Source organism: Heptranchias perlo, chromosome 16, assembly GCF_035084215.1.
Source record: "Heptranchias perlo isolate sHepPer1 chromosome 16, sHepPer1.hap1, whole genome shotgun sequence".
NCBI classification, from domain to species: domain Eukaryota; kingdom Metazoa; phylum Chordata; class Chondrichthyes; order Hexanchiformes; family Hexanchidae; genus Heptranchias; species Heptranchias perlo.
This window is the reverse complement of record NC_090340.1, coordinates 37,881,073-37,895,646: the sequence shown is the minus strand read 5'-3', so window position 1 is coordinate 37,895,646 and position 14,574 is coordinate 37,881,073.

Sequence of the window (14,574 nt, the reverse complement as noted above, 5' to 3'; positions counted from 1 at the left end):
GGAAAAACCAACTTGACCTCGTCCTCACCAATCTACCTGTCGCAAATGCATCTGTCCATGACAGTATTGGTAGGAGTGACCACCGCACAGTCCTTGTGGAGATGAAGTCCCGTCTTCGCACTGAGGACACCATCCAACGTGTTGTGTGGCATGACCACCATGCTAAATGGGATAGATTCAGAACAGATCTAGCAGCTCAAAACTGGGCATCCATGAAGCACTGTGGGCCATCATCATCAGCAGCAGAATTGTATTCCAGCACAATCTGTAACCTCATGGCCCGGCATATTCCTCACTCTACCATTACCAACAAGCCAGGGGATCAACCCTGGTTCAATGAGGAGTGTAGAAGAGCATGCCAGGAGCAGCACCAGGTGTACCTAAAAATGAGGTGCCAATCTGGTGAAGCTACAACTCAGGACTACATGCATGCTAAACATCCCGGCTGTAGTGCTGAAGACTTGTGCTCCAGAACTAGCTGCGCCTCTAGCCAATCTGTTCCAGTACAGTGACAACACTGGCATCTACCCGACAATGTAGAAAATTGCCCAGGTATGTCGTGTCCACAAAAAGCAGGACAAATCCAATCCGGCCAATTACCGTCCCATCAGTCTACTCTCAATCATCTGCAAAGTGATGTAAGGTGTCGTCGACAGTGCTATCAAGCAGCACTAACTCACCAATAACCTGCTCACCGATGCTCAGTTTGGGTTCCACCAGGACCACTCGGCTCCAGACCTCATTACAGCCTTGGTCCAAACATGGACAAAAGAGCTGAATTCCAGAGGTGAGGTGAGAGTGACTGCCCTTGACATCAATGCAGCATTTGACCGAGTGCGGCACCAAGGAGCCCTAGTAAAATTGAAGTCAATGGGAATCAGGGGGAAAACTCTCCAGTGGCTGGAGTCATACCTAGCACAAAGGAAGATGGTAGTGGTTGTTGGAGGCCAAGCATCTCAGCCACAGGGCATTGCTGCAGGAGTTCCTCAAGGCAGTGTCCTAGGCTCAACCATCTTAAGCAGCTTCATCAATGACCTTCCCTCCATCATAAGGTCAGAAATGGGGATGTTCGCTGATGACTGCACAGTGTTCAGTTCCATTTGCAACCCCTCAGATAATGAAGCAGTCCGAGCCCGCATGCAGCAAGACCTGGACAACATCCAAGCTTGGGCTGATAAGTGGCAAGTAACATTTGCGCCAGACAAGTGCCAGGCAATGACCATCTCCAACAAGAGAGAGTCTAACCACCTCCCCTTGACTTTCAAAGGCATTACCATCGCCGAATCCCCCACCATCAACATCCTGGGGGTCACCATTGACCAGAAACTTAACTGGACCAGCTATGTAAATACTGTGGCCACAAGAGCAGGTCAGAGGCTGGGTATTCTGCGTCGAGTGACTCACCTCCTGACTCCCCAAAGCCTTTCCACCATCTACAAGGCACAAGTCAGGAGTGTGATGGAATACTCTCCACTTGCCTGGATGAGTGCAGCTCCAACAACACTCAAGAAGCTCAACACCATCCAGGACAAAGCAGCCCGCTTGATTGGCATCCCATCCACCACCCTAAACATTCACTCCCTTCATCACCGGCGCACTGTGGCTGCAGTGTGTACCATCCACAGGATGCACTGCAGCAACTCGCCAAGGCTTCTTCGACAGCACCTCCCAAACCCGCGACCTCTACCACCTAGAAGGACAAGAGCAGCAGGTACATGGGAACAACACCACCTGCACGTTACCCTCCAAGTCACACACCATCCCGACTTGGAAGTATATCGCCGTTCCTTCATCGTCACTGGGTCAAAATCCTGGAACTCCCTTCCTAACAGTGCTGTGGGAGAACCTTCACCACACGGACGGCAGCGGTTCAAGAAGGCGGCTCACCACCACCTTCCCAAGGGCAATTAGGGATGGGCAATAAATGCCGGCCTCGCCAGCGACGCCCACATCCCATGAACAAATAATAAAAAAAGTTAGACCAGGACCTGGATAGGTCAGGTCACAGCCTTTTGGCAGAGTTTCTGAATGGCCTTGTAAGAGGCAATGCCACCACCTGGCCTAAACGAGGCCATCGATCTGGGAGGGCAGAATGCCAGGGGCAGGGACTCCCAGCCTGGGTGTTCATGAATTTCGTGCATGGCATGGGATCAGCAGTCACTGTACATCTAGTGGGACCAGGCATTGCAACCCACCAGGGCGGACCATGCCCGGATTGTGACAGACACTCCTGAAGAAGACATACGTTTTTTGAAAAATTTTCAGCCCCTTTTCTTTCCAGGAGGGACCCAAATCCAGTTCACTCCGCTGAGATGCTTGGCTTACTTCGGCAGGTGGGTGACCAAATGTCCCCCTAGTTGTGTGGTTTTCAAATTTAGGGACCTCCCCAGACTCCATAAAGTTTGTTGGAAGCCCCTAATGAGCTTATCCCTCCAATTTATGCTGTGTTGCCCACTGGGGGCTAACATGATAACCTCCTTCCATTTCATTCATATCACCTACCGCTGCCTCCTTGGAATCTGCCAGCAGATCAATCACTGCCTTTCTCCAAATTGCCCTTGCCATCCATGACCTTATTGTAGATCCCAGCTTTGACTGAAACTTGGTTTATGGGTGGTGACACATTGCCCCATACCAAAGCCTTCCCGCCTCGCTACAATTTCCACCCACTGCTATGCTCATACCACGGTGGTGGTGGTGTGGCCCTTATCACCAAGTCACACCTTGGACTCTCCCACTACTCCTTTGGCAGGTTCCTACCTCCCCTCTCCTCCACCTTCCTTTCCTGTCTCTTTCCCCCAAAGAGGCTTTGTTTCCTTTCAAAATTCAATTTATTATTCCCTTCAAAATTCAATTTATTAGGAGCAATTTGAACGAGGCAGAGAACAGGCGAGTGCTGGGCAAAGTGTGCCCACAGCCTGGCCATTATTGCGCTGTGAGACCCGAGCCATGTTGATGACCGGGCCTCATTTACATGCTACTGATGAGCTGCAGGTGCCAAGTGACGCCCACGCTGCTGTTTGCAGGCTGTCGGAGGTTCCCACGCTGGCCAACAGTTGGAGCAGGGGTGCAAGGTTGGTGGGGGGTGCGGGTTGGGGGGGAGTGACGCGATCCTGGGAGGAGGGGTGCTATTGGATTGGATGGTAGCAGACCAGGGTTTTTTGTCAGCCCTAGAAGAACACTGCTGCTCCTCCTGGCCCCAACAAAAAAAAATTCAACATTACCTGGGCAGTTTTCTGAGCAGCCTCTAACAGTCCTTTTAAAGACAGTTGGTTAGGCCACTCAATGCCTTGTGCAAATGGGTGGAGCATGCACAATGCACATTTCTTCCATTTGTACCTCAAAACTGCAATGGCACATTGCAGGACACCGATTAGTATATTGCAAGTGGCCTCCAACTGGAACATTTGGGTACTCCGGCCGCCCATCTCCGGACCTTACCCAAGATGGCAGAACACCAGCATAAGTGGAGCAGTAAGTGACCCCATAGCATTTTTAGACTGCTATTGCTCCATTTACTCCAAGAGGGATGAGTTAAAAAAGGACTCCTTTTTTTAAAAAAAGGTATCAAATTTGAATGAGGAAATAAATTACCCATCTCCCTTTCTCTCTCTTTGTGTCTTTCTTTTCTTCTGTCTCATACGTGTTAGAAATTAGAATCTCTGCCTCACAGTTGTACACGATTAGCATTGATCTTTTCTGTCAACAAAACATAGATGGAGATAATTATTTGGCTTTAAAATTTAACTGGTGTTTTTTTGTGAAAATTGAAATAACATTAAATTAATACTCTCTTACCTCTCTTTTCTTTCTCTCTAATGCCTTATCTCCAGATCATGCCTCTTTCACTGGACACGTGGATAACCCGCCCAGTGTAATCAGTGGGTTCCGCATGCTTGAAGCCACTTATCTTGGCTTCCGGGTTTCGCGCTGGAAAGCTGCGCAGCGGGCGGACTGCGCACCCGCATCATAGGCTGTCAGCTGGAGGAGCCCTATTTAAAGGGGCAGTCCTCCACTGACTGATGCTGCAGAAAGGAGCCAAAATTACAGCAAGGAGCAGCCCAGGGGAAAGGCTGCTCCCAGGTTTAATGATGCCTCACTCCAGTTCCTACTGTTTGGGGTGAGGAGGAGGGGGAGGACAGAAATCTTCTCCCCGGCGGACGGGAGGAAGTGGCCTGCCTCTGCCACCACAAAGGCCTGGCTCGAGGTGGCAGAGGAGGTCACCAGCACCACCATATCACGCACCTGCATACTGTGCAGGAGGCGCTTCAATGACCTAAGTAGGTCAACCGAAGTGAGTACACTTACTCATTCCCCTACACTCCGTCAGCTACATCACCGCCCCCACCCCACATCTCCTTCTGCACTGCCAACACTTCTCTATCAAATCACTCCTCACACCCATTCAAAGCTCATCCTCATCTTACCTGCACTTACTCACCTCGCCAGTACTCATCCCACCACTACCACTCAACCCAATCCTCATACAATCTCATGGCTCTATCTCATACTCACCCTCTGATGCATCTCTTTCACGGTCAGTCTCACCCAACCTGCCACTACCTGTGCTGCAGCCACAGGGCATGCATCACATATGTGTAGTAGGAAGCGTAAGGCAAACGTGTCGTGAGCATGAAGGGGATGCACAAGGGTGTTTGAGGGTTTGTCATGGTTTTTACTTATATTAGATTTCTGATCAACTAACATTACATATTATGTTGTCACCACTACTGCCATGTCTTGGCCATTTTTGACTGGCTTGTGCAATAATGCCCTTTCATGAGGTTCTCCATGAACACTCTTGATGCCACCCATTGGGTCACCCTACAGTGGGTGTATGTGTAGTTGCACGACTACTTTGTGCAGGTGCCTGTTGCGCAGCACTGTGTTGTGTAGCTGCACGTGGAGGAGGTGGACGGCATGCCTGGTGAGGCTGGTGATGTTGCTTGTCCTCCAATGGAGTGATGAATGCAGCAATGGAACCCCCCCCCCCCCCCCGCCACATCCTGACGGTGTGAGTGTGAGGGGGTCCACAAAGTAGGTAAATGTGTTTGCACAGCAGAGTTTAAGGTATGATTTAATAATTTGGAGTGTGGAGACAACGGTGTGGCAGGCAAAACTTTGTCTGAGGTGACAGAGTGCCCTGCTGCAATGAATGAGGACTTACCCCGCACCACCTGTTAAATGGACCTTTGCAGCTGCCACTGGCTGCTGGCTGCAAGACGTCTGTTTAAACAGGGAGTGTTTCCCCCAGCATGGGAAACACGCTCTGGGTAGTCCAAAATCCGAATCCTCCTAAAATCTCCAACTAATGAGGTCTGTAAATGACCTCAAGTACCCAGATAATGATCTCAAGTGGGATCCCACCAGCTTTGATTGCCGGTGGGAGTCCTGCATGCGGGGGCTGTGCGCACACCGATTCGCGTCATTGGGGAACCCAGAAGTGGGCGGGTTGGAGCCGGGCTCCGGACCCGCTCCAGGAATCCCCAATTTTAGGATATCCCCCCCCCCCACCCTGCCAAAAACGCACCCACTCGGCCATCTGAAAATTGACCCCTATGTTGCTGCCTTGGCTTAATACACTTTTATAATTGATAGAACACCAAACAAAATTAATTAATCAGAACGCTTACATATTCTCTCTCTGCCACACACACACACACAGAGGGGTGGAAAGTGGACCTCCCTGCACCCAAATTTTTAGGCATAAATGGGCGCAATGAGGCCCAATTTCGTGAAACAGACTCCTGTGGCCCAAGGACGCCTGAAAAATACCTGACCCGAAATTGGGTTCGGCCATTTTCCACGCATCCTGGGTGGCCATCTAAATCAGGCGTTCAGTCCCTGAAATATGTAAATGAGGAGCCTAAACCCTTCTTTTAGGTCCCCTCACAAAAATTCGATCACGATGAGCGGGACAGGGGTCAGTCCATATGTTGCAGTGGCTTTCTGCCTGGGAGCTAAAATTCTCCCTTACATTTGGTATGAGAAGTTGTCCTGGACAGATTATTATTCTGGTCTATGTACCTAGGCTAATATAGATAGATTCATAGCTTCACATCTTTTCCATTCTACTGGCACCTCCCCAGTGTCCTGTAATTCCCTCATAATAGTTGTCAGTGCCTCACAATTTTCCTCCCTAGTCTCCTTCAGCACTCTGGGATAAATACAATGGGGGGTTATATTGGATAACCCCCGAAACCGGGCATGGGGGTCGTGGTGCTTGATTAACCCACGTCCGGTCGTTGAGGTGCAGGCAGTATGTAACATTCGTGCTGCCTGCTGTTTTAAATGATTGCAGCGAGCAGCCAGGCCTACCTACGCTGTTGAGTGGCTGCTCACCCGCAGGGGAGCCCTGATATTGCGAGTGGCTAGCACTATTTAAAGGCAGCCTTCACCTCTTATTTGCAAAATATAAGACACGGGTCCGCATGAAGTCTGAATGGAGATCAGACATCGCACATGTAAAACACAGATGCAGATCCTGTCCCTATGTTTACAAACTGTTGAGTCACGTTAAAACATTGATTAAAGGTTGTGAACTACTAAATCCCACATCCTCCAATCAGTACGCCAGACCTCACCAATCTGTAGATCTGAGTTTGTACCAGGCCTGCGAGATTGCATGCACTAGGGTTCTCTGATGATGCACTAGAGGCCTTGGTGCAAGAGGTGGACAGAAGGAGGGGCATTCTACATCCACGGGGGGGGCAAGAGGCCCTCCAGACATATGCTCTCGGGACAGTGGGAGGCAGTAGGGAATGAAGTCAATGCCAGACGCATTGCACCATGAACATGGATGCAGCGCAGGAAGATGTTCAATGCTTTGACATGAGTAGTCAAGGTGAGTGAGGTCAACTGTCAAGTGGCATCTCCTACCAACTACACCACTAGCCGCATCCATGGCTCCACACACTACACCCTCATCCCCCACATACCAACAAACTCTTTCCGTACTCAACTCTTCCAATCAGATGCTTCCTCTCACGCACACACATTACCACTGTTACAAGCCGCACACCCACAACTCACAGGTCACACCACACTGGCAGCTATTCAACCATGACAGGCACATCACCCAAACATCTTGCAGGACACTCACTGACACACGCCCCGCTTTCTTGCAGGGGAACGTGGCACATAACAGGAGGCAGCAAGTGGCAGTGGCTCCATGGAACGTGAACTTGCTGTCCTCTCTCAGGATGACAGCATTCCTGTCCCATCCCTGCCACTCCGCCAGTGCCCTTGCTGTTGCCTGTCAGCCAGCCAGCCCACTCCCTGTAGAGTATTGAAACTTTAATATAGGAACATAGGAAGATAGGAACAGGAGTAGGCCTTTTAGCCCCTCGAGCCTGTTCCGCCATTCAATGAGATCATGGTTGATCTGTGACCTAACTCCATATACCCACCTTAGCCCCATATCCCTTAATACCTTTGGTTAACAAAAATGTATCAATCTCAGGTTTAAAATTAACAATTGAGCTGGCATCAACTGCCGTTTGCAGAGGAGCGTTCCAAATGTCTACCATCCTTTGCGTGTAGAATTGTTTCCTAACTTCACTCCTGCAAGTCCTGGCTCCAATTTTTAGGCTATGTTCCCTAGTCCTAGTATCTAAGTATAGGACACCTCCAAAAAAGTACAAATGCATCAGCAGCCAGAAGCATTAATTCAGCAATTAACCTGTAACTCCTGCATGATCCCTTTAAATAGTGCTGATGGGGCGGGGGGGGGTTGGGGGGATCCTCCATGCTGTTTACGACCTGCTCAGCTGTGCGAGGTTAAGCCAGTGCATTGGCTGGAGCATTGAGTTCCAAAATCGCATCTGTCCCTTTAAATCAGCGTTGCACTCTGATTTACCGCATATTCATCCTACTTTACATGCTGCAGCATTCGTATCTGCGTGTGCACAAACACCTTTACTGAGATGGCGTCCGGCACGGGTCACACTGGAAGTGTGTGTTCCGGATGCCATTTTGGGTCCTTAGGAGGCCACGTAGCATCTACAAAACGGGCGCTACATAGCCCAATTTATAACCCAATCTATCCTGACAGTTTATTTGTTATGAAGCATTTTAATCTATCTAGGATTTCAATCTCATTTACATTAAAGTCATTGATTTTACTTTGGTTAGCTTTGTTTGGTGAGGGCATGATGCTCACGCCTCCCTGTGAAAAATTGAAGTAAACATAAGAATATTAGCACATCCTCAATTGTGCGCATCCTCAATTTTGTTTCTGTTTGCATATTTTATGGTTTTCACTTCTTCTCTGACGGCCCTCTTACTGATATAGTGTAAACAATTTTTTTTTAGTTATATTTACCCTCTGTTGCTATGAAAAACATAATGTTGCTGCTTCACCAAAGAGTGCATGAGGGGATATAAGGCTGGAGGAGTTTCCGGAGGTGGGGTGGGATGAGGCCCTGGAGGAATTTGAGGATGAGGACAAGGATTTTAAATTCAATGCACTGGGGGACAAGGGAGCCAATGTAGGACTGTGATGATGGGAGCGATAAGTAACTGGTACTTAGTGCAGGACAGGATAAAGACAGCTGAGTTTTGAACAAGTAGGAGTTTATGGACAATGGAGAATGGGAGGGAAAAAATACCTGGAAAATTCCTCTCCGACCCCCTCAGGCGATCGAAACCAGTCCAGGAGATCACATGGACCAAGTGTCATCTATAAAGACATTTACCTTCTATATGATGCGATCTCTGCCCCAGTCAAGAAGCGGTCCAGCTCCCTCTTGAAGGCAGGCAGAGAGTCAGCACCCACCATATCAGCCTGCAATGTAATTCATTGGCTCAAAATTCTATGGGAAAAGAAAAACCATCTAACATCCAGTCTATTCCTACTCTTACATAGTTTAAATTTGTGTCCTCTGGTCCTCCCCAATCTGTTAAATTGGAATAATCTATCAATAGGGACGTTATCCAGCCCTTTAATTATTTTATGGATTTCTATCAGGTCACTTCTAAGTCTACACTGCTCCAAAGTAAATAGACCAAGGTCCTTGAGCCTACCTGAGTAGCTAATATTCTTTAAGCTAGGAATCATTCTTGTAGCTCTCCTCTGGACCTTTTCCAAGGCCACTATATCACCCACCATGTGGGAGGACCAAAACTGGGCACCATACTCTTGATTTATACTGAATGGTTCTACTAATACAACCCAATACCTTATTAGCTTTAGCTACAGTTTCCCAACATTGGTCACGAACCTTTAGTGATCTGTGCACAATAACACCAAGATCTTTTTCTCTCTCAACCTCTTTCAATATTGTTCCCTGCAAATTATACTTGTATTCTATGTTGGCCCTACCAACATGCATGACACTACATTTATCTAAATTAAATGCCATTTGCCAATGTGTGGCCCATTCCCTTAGTATATCTAGATCTTTTTGGATTGGATTGCACATCTTTACCGTCTTAACCCTTGCACAGATTTTGGTGTCATCTTACCATACTCCCAACACCGCCTTCCTGGTCATTAATAAAGACCGTGAAGAGTAGCAGGCCTAGGACTAATCCCTGGGGGACACCACTAGTAACCTGTCTCCAAGATGAACTACATCTGTTAACTACAACTTTTTGGCTGCAGGATTGGAGCCAATTTTGTCAAATTTCTACTGATACCACAAGATTCTATCATGTGAAGTAACCTGGTGTGAGGTACTTTATCAAAGGCTTTCTAGAAGTCCAGGTAGACAATATTTACCAGATTTCCCTCATCCACTACCCTAGTGACTTCCTCAAAAAACTCTATCAAATTTGTTAGTCACGACCTACTTTTTCGGAAGCCATGTTGTGGATTTCTAACGGCCCTTTCCCTTCCTCAGTGATCATAAAGGGTATCTCTTATGATCCCTTCTAGCATCTTCCCAATAATGGATGTCAGGATGATAGGCCTATAGTTCCCTGGCTCTGATTTGTCCCCTTTTTTGAAGATAGGAAATACCTGAGCTAGCTTCCAGTCTAAGGGAACTATCCCTGACTCTATTGAACTATTGAAGATATGGGCAAGGGGCTGACAGAGGACCTGTCCCATCTCTTTAATCAACCTTGGATGAATATCATCCAGACCTGGACCCCTATGAATTTTGAGCTTTCCAAATCTATCCAAGATGGCATTACTATCTATATTAATATTAATAATACTATTCAATACTAAGCAGCCCTCATCTGGAACATAATAATCATTTACAGGAGTATAGACTGATGCAAAATAGTCATTTAGCAGCTCTGCCATAACCTGAGAATCAGTTTGAATCTGCTGTACAGTATCCTTTAGTGGCCCTATATGATCTGTTGTGGTCTTCTGACTTCTGACATAGCTAAAAAAGCTTTTGTTATTACTGCCACTATTATGCACCATCTTTTTTTCCAGAGATCTCTTGGCTAACCTTATGGCTGTTTTTGTCTTCCATAATTGCATACAATACCTTTCCCTATTCTCCTGTGAGTTAAATGCCGTAAGTGTGTAGAACCTCTTCTGTTTAAATTGAATTTGCCCCTGTACATTCCTCGTCAACCATAATGGTTTTGTTTTACCATGTGCCCTTCTTTTAACCATTGCGACATACAAGGCTTCATTCTGTTTGAGAACGGTTTTAAGTGAAAACCCATTTGTCCTCAATACTTGATTGCCTATCCATTAGCGTTGCCCAGTCAACTTTTGTCAAACCTTCAGCCATTTTTGTAAATTTAGCCCTCTTAAAATCTGGGACCAACATTAGATTGGCTGCAGCTTTGGATTGGTCAATAAGATTAGAACTAATTATATTATGAGCCGAGCTGGCCCATATGGAGGTTTGATACAGCACTAGGGTCACTGCAAAAAAACAGATCTAGAATATGTTTATCCCTAGTTGCCTCACCCACATGCTGTGTAAGGAAACAATCATTGACGGTGTCCACATTGGAAAAATCAAGACTAGATTTCGTAAAAGTGTGGATAAGGATGTTTCAGTGGCAGTGGAAGTAAAGATAGGGGCAGGGGTGAGTGATGCTGCAAAGGTGGAAATAAATGGTCTTGGTGATGGATAAGATGTGGGGTTTGAAGTCCAGTTCTGGATGAAAGAGGACACGAAGGATTTGTATGTTTTTGTTCAGCATAAGCAAATGGCCAGGGAAGGAGATGGAGTCAGAGGCAAGGGAGCAGAGTTTATGGCAGGGCTGAAAACCATAGCTTCAGGCCTTCCAATATTCAGCTGGAGGAAACTTTGACTCATCGATGACTAGACAGCTGGTCTTACAGCACAGAAGTGGTTGTGGGGTCAAATGAAGTGGTGTGGAGGTACAGCTGGGTATCATCAGCATGATAAAGTGTGAACAGTAAAATGATAAAAAGGAAAAGAAAATTATTAAAACTGAATTAACACCTCTTGTCTGAAACTACCTTAATTGAGAAAGTCCTGTTCGAGACAAATTGTGACTAAGCAACACAAGGCACCTCTAATCACCTATGTTTCCACAATTAAATCAGACTGCAAAAGCAGACTAACATTCATCTGGAAACAAGATTTAGGTATTGGCTACCATCCATGATAATTGGTGGCTCAACAAAGTCAAAGAGCTAGGTTTGTGAGAACGGTTAGATCTAGAACGTTATTTAGGGTTCTACACCCAAGGGAAGTGTAAGATCCCCCTCTCCTTAAAATATATAAGCTTACAGTGATCTAAAAAAAAGGCATGCTACAGGTAACAGATTCCTGACATATAATTTAGTCATTTCCCTGAATCAGAAGTGTGTGTGGGTATGTGTTTATATGCATACATGTGCATTCATACTTGTGGGTGTGTTCTGGAAGGAAGAAGTGAAAACAAAGATCTCTCTTTGACATTCAGTTTCTATTCCCACAGACCCATCAAAATGCATTTTTCTATTTGTTATAGGTTTACATATGATTGTTTTGTGCAGGACTGGGCATTTTTCCCAATATACTTGTTTATGAGAACAGCCAGTTCGTTCCTAAGTGGTGCGTTTTTAGCAGGTCTGTGCACATTTGAACTGATAAGTAATACATCAACAGGCAACTGTTAGTACGGCTATTGTAAGTGACTTTGTGCTGTGGAGTATGTTCAGCAATGGAGCATATGCCGCCTTTAAAAATGTTACTTCAACTAATAAAAAGTGAAGGCCAAGGGATGGATTTGAAAGAAAGTTATTTTGGTGAAATTACAATATGATTGTCAACTGCTTTGTAGCAAGGCAGTTATATTAAAATATTATCCAAAAACCATTCAGGTTTCAAGCCTTAATTCTCAGTCACATCTACAATAGATAAATGTTAGCACTGCAGTCAGCAGTCATATTCCTTTGGCTAAAGCCTGTTGCCACACTCAGCTCCTCAAGTGTCTCATATGACAATAGTCTTTATTATTACAACCTTGGATTAAAACATTAAGACCCTGAGATTACGTTTTGGATAGTAACATTCAAATGCTTTATGCATTCATCTGAAATTTCTCCCTCTGCTATTTTAGCGGAGGTGTTACCCATTTATTTTAAACGGGTTAATGTAATTGACTTATGGGCTGTCACCTGTCATAAAATAACTTTTACCAGTTAGTCTCAAGAAGCATTAATATTCAGTAAATGCTGTCTTGACAATATAGACAAGACAATGATATGCTGATAGAGTTAGATGAAGAGGGGTGGGAGGAGGCTCGTGTGGAGCATAAATGCCAGTGTAGACCAATTGAACTGAATGGCCTATTTCTGTGCTGTAAATTCTAAGTAATTCTATATAATTGCCTTTTGATGTCACACAGCATACAATGCAGCGTCGACAATCACGGAGAAACATTTTGCCTTTTTCAAGAATGTTAAATCCATGAGTATAATAAAATAAATATTGATTTCAGTTTATGGGCCATAATGTAAACTGCTGCCCTTTGGGTTACACAAGTGACTTTCTCAGTTACTTATGTAACCCTTAGGCCAATGGTTTACTTTTATAGTCCTCAATTGCAGTCAACATTTGTCTTTTGTGATATCAGAAGCTAATGGTCACTCTTGTGACATTACTTTGAGAATAATAGTTTATTTAATGAGGTGAAATGGAAGCTGGGGAGAATTCTGGGAAATAAAATAAATTATGACATACAGGAAGTTCCATTTAACTACCCTTGCATAAAATAAGAATTATTTATACCAGTATGGACCACCTGAAGAACAGGATAGGATAGATAAAATCTGCTTACAACATGAAACTGCCAGAAAATTTCTTGTACATATTTATGGAATTGGCTGCATTTCAGGGCACCTGCATGCGATTACACTGTAAACAATCATATGATGATACAAAGCTCATGACACAATGGGGTAATTTTCAGTTTGGGTACAGGCATAAAATTGGCAGTAGCGGATCGGCCGCCCGTTATACACCCGTCCATATTTTCCTTTCTGTTTACTTCAACGGAAAGGAAAATCGAGTGGGGTATACAATGGACGGCCGATTTGCAAACACTAGTTTTCAACCCGTATCCAAAGTGAAAATTATCCCCAATACTTCAGTCATATTTCTGTAATTGTAAATTGGAATACAGTCTGTCAGTAAAGACAAGGGGGATTAAATTGGATAACCCCCGAATCCGGGTGCGGGGGTCACGGTGAGTGATTAACCCACGCCCGGTTGTTGAGATGCAGGCAACATGTGAGCTTCGTGCTGTTGGATCATCACCATGATTTCTGCGTGCAGCCTGCGCTACCTGCGCTGTTGAGAGGCTGCACGTACCAGCAGGAGGCCCGATATGGGGCATGGCCAGCACGACTTAAAGGCAGCCTGCACCTCTTAAAGTGGAGGTGCACTGTCAATTGAATCGGTGGTGGAAGACAAGTGTAATCCCGTGCACCGAGGTTCTCAGATCACGCACTGGAGGCCTTGGTGAAGGAGGTGGACTCACGAAGAGCCATCTATATCCGCAGGGTGTCAGGCGACCCTCCAGGCACCAGCTGCAGAGGCAGCGGGAAGTAGTGCGTTAGAAGTGAATGCCAGGAACATTACACCATGCAAGTGTATGCAGTGCAGGATAAAGTTCAATGATTTGACATGAGTGGTCAAGGTAAGTGAATTCAAGTGTCAAGTGGCACATCCTACCAACTGCACCACTGTTCCATGCACAACACCCCCTGTCACCCACCCACCAACAAACACTGCCCATCTGTACGCAATGCTGCACTTCGGATGCTGCATCTCACCCTCACATAGTTTCACTCTTGCAATCCACACACCTACAACTCACAGGTCACACACACTGACAGCTATTCAACTATGATAGGCACATCACCCAAACATCTTGCAGGACACTCATTGACACTCCCTCTGTCTTGCAGGAGAAGGTGCCGCATAACAGCCGGCAGTAGGGACGAACGGATGGGGGACAGGCACGCCTACACATCCTCAACCCCACGGAGGAGACATTGCTGGCGATCATTGGGCGGGCCGTTGCTGTGGCCATGGCGACACTGGAGGTATCAACGATGTGCGTCTCTGCGTACCTAATCCTCCTTCTCGTTTCCCACATCTCCCTCATCCCACAATCTTTTCTGACTCACGTGCTGCAGAT